Here is a 14,482-nt window from a genome sequence, read left to right on the forward strand (position 1 = left end):
TGGTGCGGAAGGGTCTCAGGGAATCATCAGGTTACAGTAACAATGTAACAGCATTAGCCAGGTTGATGGAGACTCAGATATGGTGCCCACTTACTGGGTAATAGCTCAGAAAGGGAACAATGGCCTCTGCCAGCACTTTTCTCTGAAACCTGCACCTTCAGCTCTCAACTTGCTGCCAGATAATACAGTTCCTCCTCATATATGCCTGGGTGCCTTTCTAACTGCTGCCTCAGTGCTGGAGCTCAGAGAGAATGAGTCTGAGTAAGTTCACAGCAGGGCCCTTTAGAAGGATGCCTGAGACTCCAGCAGCCTTCTGTCTTATACAACTACAGTCCACACTGGTTTTATAGGTAAAAGTTAGGGAGACTTGTCTTCCTGGCACTGAAATCCTGAGTTGGGGGCTTGATTTGGGGCTAGAACCTCTTGCTCCTCAGAAAGAACCTCCATAGCTGAGATAATGCCTCCTGATTTCTTTGTGCCACATGTGGGTGGGGGACCAAACTATTCCATGCATATCTCTACCTCCAACTGTCCTGCAGGTCTGGATGTGGCTTCTTCTCTATATCCTTAGTTATAGGTCTTCTATTTAGCTAGATTTTAGGCAATTCATTCTTAATGATGTTTCTTATATAGTTTAGTTGTAATTTTAATTTAATCGTGGGATGATTTGAGTACTGTGTGTGTGTGTGAATTTTATAGATGTGAAAGCATAGTGGAAACAGAGATAACAATCATTAGATATTGAAATTATCAGTAAATAAAGCAATTCATTGTTTGCAGAAGTTCAGTCGAGAAGATAAAGAAAACTTTCAGCCTACTATAATTTTATTAATTCTAAAAATAGGGCTTTGAAATTCCACAATACATACATGTTTAATTATGCCTTAGAACATCCTGTTTGGCACAAAGCTCCCTTATGAGATTGTAAGCGGCTGAAAATCAGATAAATTGTCTAACTCAGATTTTGTATTGGTTACATTGACTAGAGCAAGTCATGTAAAGTATAAACAGAGGACAAAATATTTTTATCTTTGCTTCCATCCCTAGAGTTGAAATCTAAGGCAGGGTTCAGGCTTAGTTATCTATTGCTTTGTAACAAATTACCTCTAAATTTATTGGCTTAAAATAGTGACATTTATTATTTCACAATTTCTGTGAATTAGGTATCCAGACATGTCTTAGCTGGGACTTCAGGCTTGGGTTTTTCACAAAGTTGCAGTGATAGTGTTGAGCAGAGCTGTAATTTTATCTGTGAACTTGTCTGAGGGTAGTTACATTTTCAAACTGATTCTATGCATTGTTGGCAGGATTTATTTCCCTCCAGGCTGTTAGGTGGAAGTCCTCAATTCCTTACACACTGTTGATAATAAGCTTCCCTCACCTTCTTGCTAGATGGGCCTCTTCATGCAACAGCTCTTAACCTGGTAGTTGGCTTCATCAGAATGAGGGTACATGAAGTCAGGGAAAGAAGGTCAGCAAAACGGAACCCATAGATTTTAGAAACCTAATATCAGTAGCGATGGTACATCACTTTTGTCATAGTCTCTTTATAAAAACAAAACACTAGACATAGTTCACACTCAAAGGGAGAGGATTAAACAAGAGCATTAACTGCAGTAATGTAAGGTCATTGTGAGTTACCTTGGAAGTTGCCTACTAATATCCATGAATTTTATAGTGGCACTTAGATAACTAAAAGTGATCACTTAAAAATCATAAAACACCATGTTGGTTTAAGTCATTTGAAAGTTTAGTTGAGTGTATTTGTCAAATTTTTAGTCTTAATTTAAATTATAAATTATTTCCAAACTATTGGGAAGTCTATTGGGAAAGATGATTGGTTTGTTTTTCTTTTTTCCCCAGACAATATTTATATTCCTTCTATCTAGGACTGCTGTGTTACCTATATCCTGAGACAACATTCACATTTTATTTAATAGAAATGATGTCTTATGGAGTCATAAAAAGTGAGTACTCTGTCCTCTCATTCTGATGAACAAAGTTTTTGATCTTTTCAGGGTTATAGTATAAAGAAAGAGACGGTGTAGGAATAAGAAGAAAGTTCTAATGAAATTTCTTCTTATGAAAATGTAGAATCAACCTCATGGACACAAAAGTATTTACTTTTTCTTTTGGAAAAATGTAGGATATTGCCCATCACACAGAGGCTGGTAGTTAGTTATCTCTATATGCTTTGATCAGAGCAAATATACATCTTTACATCTTTTAGTATTTATTTATTTAGTTTTTGTCTCTGTTCAACTAGAACATCTGTAGTGGTATCTCTAAAGTTTCTCTGCTGAGGTTTTCTTTCTTTCTTTCTTTCTTTCTTTTACACCTCCAGGCAGTTCTGGATAGTGTCCAAGACAAAACAATGATAGCTCTTTTGTGACATGGCACACGTCTGGTCTTTGGAAAAAATAGATGCTTTGTCTCAACAAGCTGTGGAAAGGTGGGCCACCCAAAGAAACTACTTTTCTATCACTTGTGTGTCTAGCTGCTAGTCATAGCATTGCTCTCCCTTTATCTCTATACTGGTCGATTGTCAGTGCACTCTTCACAGGGTGCCAAGCTTAGTGAGTTCTCTTAGAGAATTTGGCTTTGTCAGCAAATTCTGTTCTAGACTCCAACTGCAGATACTTTTAGACTTTAAAATGTGATGGCATATGAAAAACCACTAAAAAAATTGAAACCCTTTTTAATTGCTTTTTAAAAATACTCTTCTACACTCATGCTTCTTACTTGGAAATCTGATACTTGTTTTTATAATTCCACAATGAGTGTCTTATACATATAGGTGCTCAATAACTATTTTTAAATAAATATTATTGTTCTGATTAGCTCTTCAGTTCTTTAAGGATATTTCAAATGGATAGATAATTCCTTGGGATAATTCATTATAAGATGCTGTATGTACTATAGATCTGTTCACAGAAATTTCATGAAGTATTTTCTTAGGTCAGTCTCCCCAGAAGCAGACCCCTGAGTTGAGAATAATTTTGCAAATGATGTATTGAAGGAATGCTCTGAGGAGAAATCCATATAGAAAACAACAGAAAGTAAGAGAAAGGCAAGCAAGGATGAGACCTTAAGCTAAAGTATGCAGAGGATCACACAGTCTTAATCCCAAAGGGGAACTCTTGGTAGTTTGCCTCCAAGTTGAACTGACCTATGGCAAAGAAGTTGGGTCTTTCTTATAACTGTCACATACTATTTGTCATTGGTTAAGGGTAGCTCCAGAGAGATAAAAATTCTCAGCCACTGTCTGGCTTTCAGAGGATGTCAGAAAAATGGACTTAGTAGCCTAAGGGTCCCTTTTCTGAGACACACACTAAATGTTAAAAGATATCCCAAAGGATCTGAATGAAGTAGTGTAAAGCCAGTAGCCACGGCCAGGGCCACTATCACAGCAGCCCGGCCCTTGAAGGTTCGCATTGGATTCAGACAGTTGGTAAGGAAACAACGGAGCCAAAAACTGGTGGGCCATAGTCTTTAATCCTAGCTTGCACCCGGCAGGCAAGTAAAAACACACACTGGGCTCCAAAACCCAATCACATTCAGTGCTCACAAAGCCACTGACTTATCCGAGTTTCCTAGAATCAAAGGTTTCTAGCTCACCAGCCTTATTCTCCTCAGTTCCCCATCTCCTTCCTTATCCCAAATACAAACTCTGTACAAACTGGCATCTCACTCAGCACTCCACCATCTTGGCTGCTTCTCCTGGCCTCCTCCACGTGGCCTCCTCCCGCTGCTGGCTCTACTCTCTCTGCTTTCTCATGCTAACCTCAGGAACCAAGAGCCCAAACTCTGTTCTGCCCCCATTTTATATTGTAGCTTCACAACCTCTAATCCAATATACAAAATAGGGAAGTCTCTAGTAGTCACTTCTCTGAGGCATGATTGGATTGTACCACCCCACATCAAAAAGGGTGGGAAAGGCTTAATCCCAAAACCAAGCCCCAGGCTGCAACGATCCACAGAGACACACATTAATATCACCTGGGCAACAGCCTCCACGTGGGCAGTGGCGCCATCTTTAACAAAGTGAGCATAATACATTTTATCTGCCCAACAAGTAGCAAACTTTCAATACAGATATTTGTTTTTGATAGGACATGGGCACTAAAGCAGCTATTCAATGAATCTTGTTACCAAGTTTTTATGTACTTATAGAATTTACTATACCATATCTTGGTTAATTCACCAAACATTTTCCTGGTGAAAACTCAGTCACAACAATTATTACAAACCATTCCTGAAACAACCAAAGATTATCAGATTATTTATGAAAATATTTATTTTTCTATAAAGACTGTTGTCCCTTGAACAACATGAGATTTAAACACATGGGTCCACTTACATGGGGATTTTTAAAAAAATAAATAACTGTAATGTTTTTGATCGATGGTTGAGAGTCAAAAGATGTGGAGGAACAGATATGCATTGATCTACTCCATTCTCTATAGTGGAATTGAGTATCTGCATTTTATTTTTTATCTGCAGCAGGACTAGAAATCAATCCCTTATTTATACCAAGTGATAAGTTAAGTTTTTGGGGAGTCAAAAGTTATAAATGGATTGGTGACTGTGTGAAGAGTGATACTTTAATATTGTTCAAGTGTCAATTGTATTATCTACTGTAGAAGGAACATGGAAAAGAAAAGAAGGAAGGAAGAAAGGAAGAAAGGTAAGAAGAAAGGATGAAAAGAAGAAAGGAAGGAAGGAAGGAAGGAAGGAAGGAAGGAAGGAAAGAAAGAAGGAAGGAAAGAAAAAGGAAAGGAAGGAAGGAAAGAGGGAAGGAAGGAGAAAAGAAGGAAGGAAGGAGGCCTTGGTCAGTCGTCTCAGTGCATAGAGCAGGGGTAGTCAACCTTTTTATACCTACCACCCTCTTTTGTATCTCTGTTAGTAGTAAAATTTTCTAACCACCCACTGGTTCCACAGTAATGGTGATTTATAAAGTAGGGAAGTAACTTTACTTTATAAAATTTATAAAGCAGAGTTACAGCAAGTTAAAGCATATAATAATAATTATTTACCAAGTACTTTATGTCAGATTTTTGCTAAGTTTGGCAGAATAAATCTTTATAAAACAACCTACTATAGTTAAATCTATCTTTATATTTATACTTTGGTTGCTCCGCTACCGACCACCATAAAAGCTAGAATGCCCACTAGTGGGTGGTAGGGACCAGATTGACTACCACTAGCGTAGAGTGTCAGCCTAGCATATGGATGCCCAGATTTGATTCCCCAGTCAGGGCACACATGAGAAGCTACCATCTGCTTCTCTTCCCCCTCTCTCTTTCTTTCTTAAAGTCAATGGCTTAATTGGTTTGAGCATCCCCACAGGTGCTGAGGATAGCATGGTTGGTCCCAGAATTGGTCTTAGTTACTGAGTAGAGCTTGGTTGATTCAAGCATTGGCCCCAGATCGGGGTTGCCAGGTAGATTCCAATTGGGGCCCATGTGGGAGTCTGACTCTATAACTCCTCTCCTCTTACTTAAAAAAAAAAGAAAAGAAGAGAAAGAAAGGGGCCCTGATGGGTTGCTCAGTGGTAGAGCGTCGAGGTTTGAGTCCTGATCAGGCACACAGAAGAAACAGCCATCTGCTTCTCTATCCCTCCCCCTGTTCCTTCTCTTTCTCTCTTTTCCTCTTTCAAAGCCATGGCTAACATGACATAAGAAAATTGGTCCTGGGCACTGAGGGTGGCTCCATAGCCTTGCCCAGGTGCTGAATTGAAATAGCTCTGTTGTCGAGCAAAGGAGCAGTGGCCCCACATGGGCAGAGCATTGGAGGCTATGGAGTTTGCGGGGTGGATCCCAGTTGGAGCATATGTAGGAGTCTGTTTCTCTGCCTCCTTGCTTCCCCAACTCTCACTTAAAAAAAAAGAAAGGAAAGAAAGACAGACAGGAAGAGAGAAAGAGAAAGAGAGAGGAAAAAATGGAAGGAAGAAAAAAGGATACCTTCTCGGCTATATCCAAGCCAAGTGATTTTATAATCAATTTCAAGACTAGCTAGATTATCGATTAATGTTCATCATATTGAATTACCTTACAAAACACATGCTATCAAAAAGGACAAAGTCTGATTACAATCAAAATATAAATGACTCAACAAAATGCATTGCCATTACTAGAAAAAAATAACAAAACACATCTTCTTTTATTAGTAAGTTCATCATGTATTTGTAAGAGAGGCAGAAAAATATTGTCCAATTCTTTAACACATAGGCTCTTCTTAATTTTTTGTAGTCTTTTGATATATCACTTGTTCTAACACATACTAGCAATGAACTTTAAAAATGCCATAGGATTTTAATCCTAATTTTCCTTGATTATTCTTTGGCTGTTAACTGTTAAAGATCTACTCCTTGAAGCTCTATGTTCTGTTATTTTTTTGTTTGTTTCTCACTCTTATCATTTCATTCTCTCTTTACAACAATTCAGCAACTGTGAGAAGATTTGACAAATGCATATGTTATTTGATATCAAACTGAGTGCTATATAGTGGCTATTAAATTATTTTTGGAGTGCTAATGTCTTCTCCAATTCTTGGGCTGAGGCCTTGACTTTATCTGCCTTTGTCTCTCTCTCTCTCTTTGTTATTTATTATTATTTTTCCAAACAGTAACACATTAGTTCTACATTCTCTTCATACTTCCTCCCTTTTCCCCCATAATTATTTCAATAATCCAAACAAGTGCGCTATCAATCCCAGATTATTACTGAAACAAACTGGCTTATTTAAAAGTATCTACCGTTTGACCATTAAGGAGTGATGGTAAGGTTGTGATTCTGGTATTCTAATCTTCATTTAACCACATATTTTTTTACATTTTGTGTAAATCATTTCTATAATGAGCATTAGTTTCCTAATTGGTTATAAGAAAGAAGAGAATGTGTATGTAAATATATTTTTATATATGTGATTATAAAGACTTGACAAATTTTAGCTACTCTTATTAAAATCATCATTAGATCTTATTAGATCAGTGGTCTGAATCAAGACCAGTGAGTTGGAGTAATATGTTCCTAAAACTTCCCACCTGATTTTTGAATTCCACCACCTACTGTAAACCAATGGATTACATGTTTTATCAGCTTTTTTTTAGCTCCCAGATGCATTGATCGATGAACCACTGAAAGAAGAGGAAAACATATTTCTTCTCAACTCTTTCTATTTTGTGGTAGATAAACATTTAGCCTTTCTCTGTTTACCTGCCTTTTTCTATAATAGGAGGAATGAATTATCTGAATGGTAAATGATTATCAGAAACTAGGAATAAGTATTTTAGGTCTTTATCTTTAGATCTGCCTGCCTATAGGAAGTACATTAGTTCTTTTGCTTCCATAGATACTCCCTTTATTGTGAAAAATATACAGTAGTTTTCTAGTACTAATACTTGTGTTTGGGGGAGTGAAGAAGCCTGTTTTATTCAATAATACTATCATAGTAGTTGTACACCTAACGTACATAACTTACAATTTCTGTAATTTGATATTTTGAGCTTTATACCTTTTATCTATCACTCAATTGTTCAGAATACAGGATAAAAAATTCAATGTGTTATGCATATCGAGACACACATTCCTCAGATTTTATCACTGAATGTATAAGTATTCTAATAGCTGATGATCATAAGGAAATGCACTCATATGTGGCCCTGGTAGTCTGGCTCAGTGGAGAGAGGGTCAGACTGGCATATGAACACCCTGGGTTCAATTCCTGGTCAGGACACACAAAAGAAGTGACCATCTGGTTCTCTCTGTCTCCTTCTCTCCCTTTTTTCTCTCTTCCCCTCTTGCAGCCAGTGGCTCAATTGGTTTGAGCATCAGCCCTGGGCACTGAGGATATAGCATTGTTGATTTGAGCATCGGCTCTAGAAGGGGGTTGCCGGGTGAATCCCAGTCAAGGTACATGCAAAGTGTCTGACTCACTATCTCCCCTCTTCTCGCTTAAAAATAAAATACACTCATAGGTATAAACATACACACATGTATATATACACACAAATAATTGCACATGAATCTATTTATATTTCTTTTTTATTTTAATTTATTGTGTTTACATAGATTCTAGTGTTGTCCCGAATGCATCCCCTCTCCCCCCTATTACCTCAACATCTCCCTTGTCCCCTGCCTCATAGTGCCCTCCCCCCTTCCCTACTAGGGAAGGGAAGGGTTTACCCCATCCTATCCTCCCCTTTCCTTCTGTTCTTTTTTTCTCTGGTCCCATTGATTTCTCCTCTGTCTCAATTCTGTTTATCTTTCAACTAATCTACCAATTTGTCTATTTAGGAAGCAGTATTATAAAATAAGAAATGGACCCTTTAACTGAAGGATCATAAAAAGACAAAATAGAAGTTGGGAGCAATGCAGTGGACAGAAAGAGCAATGTCCCAGATGCATGATGCCACTGAGGAAGAACAATGAGATTCCTGTCCAAGATGTGACAGTGGCCGATTTCCAACAGCAGCAGTTGAACTTTCACCTCCTACTAAATATTCAAGTGAAATCTGACAGCATCATTCTCCCTATACAAAAAGACTATAAATATAGACTTCATTTAACATAAGGATTTAACATTATAAAAACAAGCATGAATCCAAATAATTGCACATGAATCTATTTATCTTTCTTTTTTATTTTAATTTATTGTGTTTACATAGATTAAGCAATATTTTGAAAGAGAAAAACCAAACACATATCAAAACAGAATTAATTTTGTAAGATGAATTTAATGAAATCATCATAAGTCTCTGAGCATGCTATTTTAATTCTTGTCCTGTATCTTTAAAAAAAAATACATATACTTAGGTATACCTGACCGGTGGTGGCACAAGTGGATAGAGAGTGTCCCTGGGACTCTGAGGTTCTCAGGTTGAAACCAAGGTCACAGGCTTGAACTCAGGCTCATCCAGCTTGAACAAAGGGTCACTGGCTAGAGCACAAGATCATCAAAATGATCCCATGGTCACGGATTTGAGCCCAAAGGTCGCTGGCTTGAAGTTCAAGGTTATGGCTTGAGCAAGGGTTTGCAGGCTTAGATTGTGTTCCCCTCCCCCATCAAGGCTCCTATGAGAAGCAATCAGTGAACAACTAAAGTGACACAACTACAAGTTAATGCTTCTTATTTCTCTTCCTTCCTGTCTATCTGTCCTTTTTGCTCCCTCTCTTGCTTAAAAAAAAAATACATGCTCTTAAGTATATTGCTAGAAGTGGGATTGCTGGATGACATGGTAGTTCTATTTTTAATTTTTTGAAGAAACTTCACACTTTTTTTCTTAATATCTTCACCATCTGACATTTCCAATAACAGTGTAACAGGTTGGTTTTTCCACATCCTCACTAACTCTGGGTACTAATTGTTAAAAATATTATCTTGATTTTCATTTCTCTAATGATTATTGATTACTGAGTACCTTTTCATATACTTATTGGCCATTTATAACTCTTTTGTTTATAAATATCTATTTAAGTTCTTCATTCGTTTTTAAAATTGGGTTATTTTGGTTTTTTTGTTTGTTTCTTTCTTACATATTTTAAATATTTACCCCTTATCAGATAGATGGATTTTAAATACTGTCTTTCCTTACATATATTAAATTTTCATTCTGTTGATTGTTTACTTGCTGAGTAGAAGTCTTTAGTATGAGGTGGTCCTACTTGTCTATTTTTGCTTTAGTTGCTTGTGCTTGAAATACATACCCAAAATTAATGATATTAGATTTATGATGTGATATATTCACTTCCATGTTAATTGCAGCACTATTCCTAATAACTAAGTTATGGGAAACAACCCAAATGTCTATCAATAGAGGAACAGTTAAAGAATAGATGTTATATACATACAATTCAGTCTTTAAAAAAAAAGAATTTTTGTCATTTGCGACATGAATGAACCTGAAGGATATTATACTAAGTAAAATAAGCCAATTTAAAAATGGCAAATACTGCATGTTTCCACTTACATGAGGTATAGAAAATAGTAAGACTTATACAAGTAAGAATAAAAGGTCAGATTCAAGAAGCTGGAGGGGAAGGGAAATGAGAAGTTTTTAGATTGGTATAAACTTTCAATTATACAACTTTGAATTCATTTACAGATCTGCTGAAGAGCATAGTGTCTATAGTCAACAAGACCTTATTGTTCACTTAAAAACATAAGAGGGCAACCCTGGCCAGATAGCTTGGTTGGTTAAAGCATCATTCTGAAGCACATAGGTTGCTAGTTTGATCCCCAGTCAGGGTACATACAGGAACAGATGTTCCTGTCTCTCTCCTGCTCTCTTCCTTTCTTACACTAAAATCAATAAAATAAACATTTTAAAAAATTTAAGAGCTTAGATAACATGTTAAACATTATTACCATGAAAGTAAACATAAAAGAAAGGGCTATAAAAGAACTTTTGAAGGTTATGGAGTTTTCTATGACCTTGATTGTAGAGATGATTTCATGTGTGTATGCATATGGCCAAATCATAAAATTGTATCAATTAAATGTATGCAGTTTTTAAGACTTTTTTAAAAGCAGTTTTAGGCTCAAAGAAAAATTTATAGGAAGTACAAAGATTTCCCATATACATATGGCATAAGAATAGAGAGAAGAGTAATGAGACAGAATAGAGGATGGAAGCAGACCCATACTTACGTGGTCACTTTATTTTCTTCAAAAGCTCCAAAGAAATTTAATTAGGAAAGAAGATTCTTTACAAAAAATTATTCTTCGACAACTATAGAAACATGGGGGAAAAGAATCTTGACTCCTAAACTTTATTGTATCAAAAATTAATTTAAAAAGTAATTTAAACAAATTAAGATTATGAAGTTTTACAAATAAGATTATTTTGCTGTCCTTGTGGTAGAAAAATGTTTTTGAGAAAAGAAGCACTAATTTAAAAGAAATAAAAGTGTCATGTTGAACTTTAACATTATTAAAATTTTCTCTGCATGAAAGATATATCTTTTAGTAAATAAAAGTCAATCCATAGACTTAGAAAAAATATTGACAGTGCAAGGAGCAGACAAATAATTAATAACCAGAATATAAAAGGAAACACTAAATATCAATAATTACAATGCCATGTAATAAAAATGGGTGAAAAATTTAAGCATACATTTTACAAAAAACAACAAAGATATTGAAAAGCCATTTAAGTTTTTTTTTAATTTTATTTATTCATTTTAGAGAAGAGAGAGAAGGAAAAAGGAGCAGGAAGCATCAACTCCCATATGTGCCTTGACCAGACAACCTCAGCATTCCAGGTCAATGCTTTATCCACTGCACCACGACAGGTCAGGCCATGTGAGTTCTTGAAAATGTTCTTAACATCGTTAATCGTCATGGAAATGTAATATGAAACCACATGAGACGATCATCATTCTTTTGTGGTGAAGACACATCTTTTGGCAAGGATGTGTACCAATTGGAATTCTCATACATTGCATTTTGGGGTATGAAATAACATAACCATTTTGGAAAATATTTCAACATTTTAAAATTAATTTTTAATATGCACTATCCTAGGTATTTATCAAAGAGAAATAAAAGCATATGTTCAGAAAATTTGTAAAAGAATGTTCATAGTAACAACTTAAAATACCCCAAATTTGGAAACAACCAACAGGAGAATGCATAAATTGATTGTAGAACACCACTCAGCAATAAAAAAAAGAATAAGCTACTTATCCATGCAGCCTCATGGACAAATATCACAAGGATAACATTAAAGCCAACCCAAAGATTTATGCAATGTGATTCTATTCATATAAAATTCAAGAAAACACGAATGTATCATGCTATTTAAAATCAAAACAGAGCTTGCCTTGTGAGGCAGATGTTGGCATTGGTTGAAAAAGGACATGAGAATAGTTTCTGGGATGATGGAAATGTTCTCTATATTGACTGTGATAGTAGTTACTTTGGTATATAGTCTTCAAGTCTCCTCAAACTCTCCAAATAAGACTTGGACATTTCTTTGTATACTAACTATATCTCAATATAAAAATAAACAGCATCAAAATAATTTGAGACTGAGTCAAAAAACTTCTTAGAAAAATAGACAAAACAAACAGCCATGATTGGCCTTAAAACGCATATACATTATATGTAAAGTTTCTTAACTTCACTTATACTAAAATAAATAAATGTAAATTAAAACATTTTTGAGATAGATCTTTTTTACCTTTTAGATTGGCAGAATTCCAAAGGCTTGGTTAAATTAAAAAAGGCTGGCAAGACTGTGGGGGTAAAAACACATTTATATTTTGCTAGTGAAAATGTTACACTTTGTATGGAGGGATTTGGAAAAATCTTATAAACATATTTGTTTGGGGTCTTTGTTCAGCAGTCTCACTTCTAGGAACATCCCCTATATTACATATTCATTAATTTTGAAAACAAGCAAACAATGACATAATATTAACCATAAGAACACATATACAAATGTATTCACAAAATCCATTTTAATAGTAATATACTGGAAATAAACACCATGCATAGTTTATTGACTGGAAAAAGGAGTTAATCTTTATTAGAGTTTTATGCAGCTTTAAAATTATGAGAAAAATCTCTGTGAACTTATTTTGAATGCTTTCTAGGCTATATATTAAGTTAAAAAAGGTGTAACAGTACGTATAATATATTACTTGTTCATGGAGGAAATAAAAATAAGTTTAATTTTTGGAATAATTTTCTTCAGGAATAATAAACTTTTAAAACTAATGAAAGTATTACTTATAGAAAGAAGGTGGGTTTAAAGTGATAAAATAGTGGAATTGTCTTTTGTGAATATATCTTTCTTACATAGTTTTGAATTTTGAACCATATTATTATTTTACACATCAAAACATTATGTTGTATTTGTTTACTGAAGCAATTTAGTAAATGAATAAATATATTCATTTTCTTAGGAACAGTTCATTTTTACTAGATGCTAATATGGAATGGGAAAAGGAGAGGAGAGTAAGAATGATGTTGAACTATGGTGCTAAACTGGTTAAAGTCACTGGAGTCAAGTAATTACTAAGAGACGTGGAAACCAGCTACTGGTGATGACCATATTTCATGCCCATTCTAGACACTATTTTTTACTGAAAACAAAACAAAATAAGAACTGTAGCGCTTCTTATAGAAATTACTGGTTTCAGATGTAAGACGGGAATTTCATAGAAACCTGGAATATCTAATTGTTCAATGAAATAATAAAATATGCTACCAGACTAATGAATATCTGACAAAAACATACAGGAGCCAGATTAAAGAGCTCTGACTGGACAAATAATGAGCTTCAAATGAATAATAACATAAATGGATCCTAACATACTGATGTCAAAAGATATATACAGGCCATACTTATCCTAAAACAAAATTATAATTAAAAATTAAGAAAGGATAAAAAAATAATTTTCTTTAAAAAATAATGCTACTCAAACTGTGAACTTTATTTCACTAAACATTCAGTGCACATTTTATAGACTAAGTCCATAGACATAAAACATTTTACAGAAATGAATTTTAAAATGTGCATTGCATTCAGAAACTCTGTATTTAAATTTTTCTATTTATTTATGAGCATTAGTAATAAGCTGTTGTTAAAATGATTCAAGCTTACTTGGAAATTGTTAAAACTGTAAGTCACAACCTCTTTTGCAAATTATGGGTAAGGCGGTGGGTATTACATTTTAACATTTATAAGCAGAGATGATGATTATTATTTTTTGTGACAGAGACATAGACAAAGAAAGGGATAGATAGGGACAGACAGAAAGGTAGAGAGATGAGAAACATCAATTCATTGTTGTGGCATCTTAGTTGTTCATTGATTACTTTCTCATGTGCTTTGAGTGAGGGGCCTCATCAGACCAGTGACCCCTTGCTCAAGCCAGCAACCTTGGGCTCAAGCTGGTAAGCCTTGCTCAAACCAGATGAGCCCACGCTCAAGCTGGCAACCTCAGGGTTTTAAACCTGGGTCCTCTGCATCCCAGTTTGACACTCTGTTCACTGTCCACCACCCAGTCAGGCACAAAGATGATTACTGCCTTTTAAATATGTATATCATCATATATAATAGATGGACTATCAATACATTTTGTTATATAGCAAATGGAAAAAAAGATAATATATGCCTGACCTGTTTAAAACCCCAAGGTCACAGGCTTGAGCGTGTGATCATGGACATGATTCTATGGTCACTGGCTGGTGCCCAGAGGTTGCTGGTTTGAGCCTAACGTCGCTGATTTGAGCAAGGGGTCACTGGCTTGGTTGGAGCCTCGCCCCTGCCCCAGGTCAAGGCACATATGAGAAGCAATCAATGAACAACTAAAGTGCTGCTACTACGAGTTGATGCTTCTCATCTTTCTTCCTTCTTGTCTCTCTCTCTCGCAAAAACAAAACAAAACATATAGAACCTTTTGCTTAAAACATCGTGTTTCTTGTGGTGAATTTAATGAAATCTAAATGTCTCACCAGTTCCCACAAGGCT

The sequence above is a fragment of the Saccopteryx leptura genome, chromosome 2 (assembly GCF_036850995.1).
Source record: "Saccopteryx leptura isolate mSacLep1 chromosome 2, mSacLep1_pri_phased_curated, whole genome shotgun sequence".
Classification (NCBI taxonomy): Eukaryota; Metazoa; Chordata; class Mammalia; order Chiroptera; family Emballonuridae; genus Saccopteryx; species Saccopteryx leptura.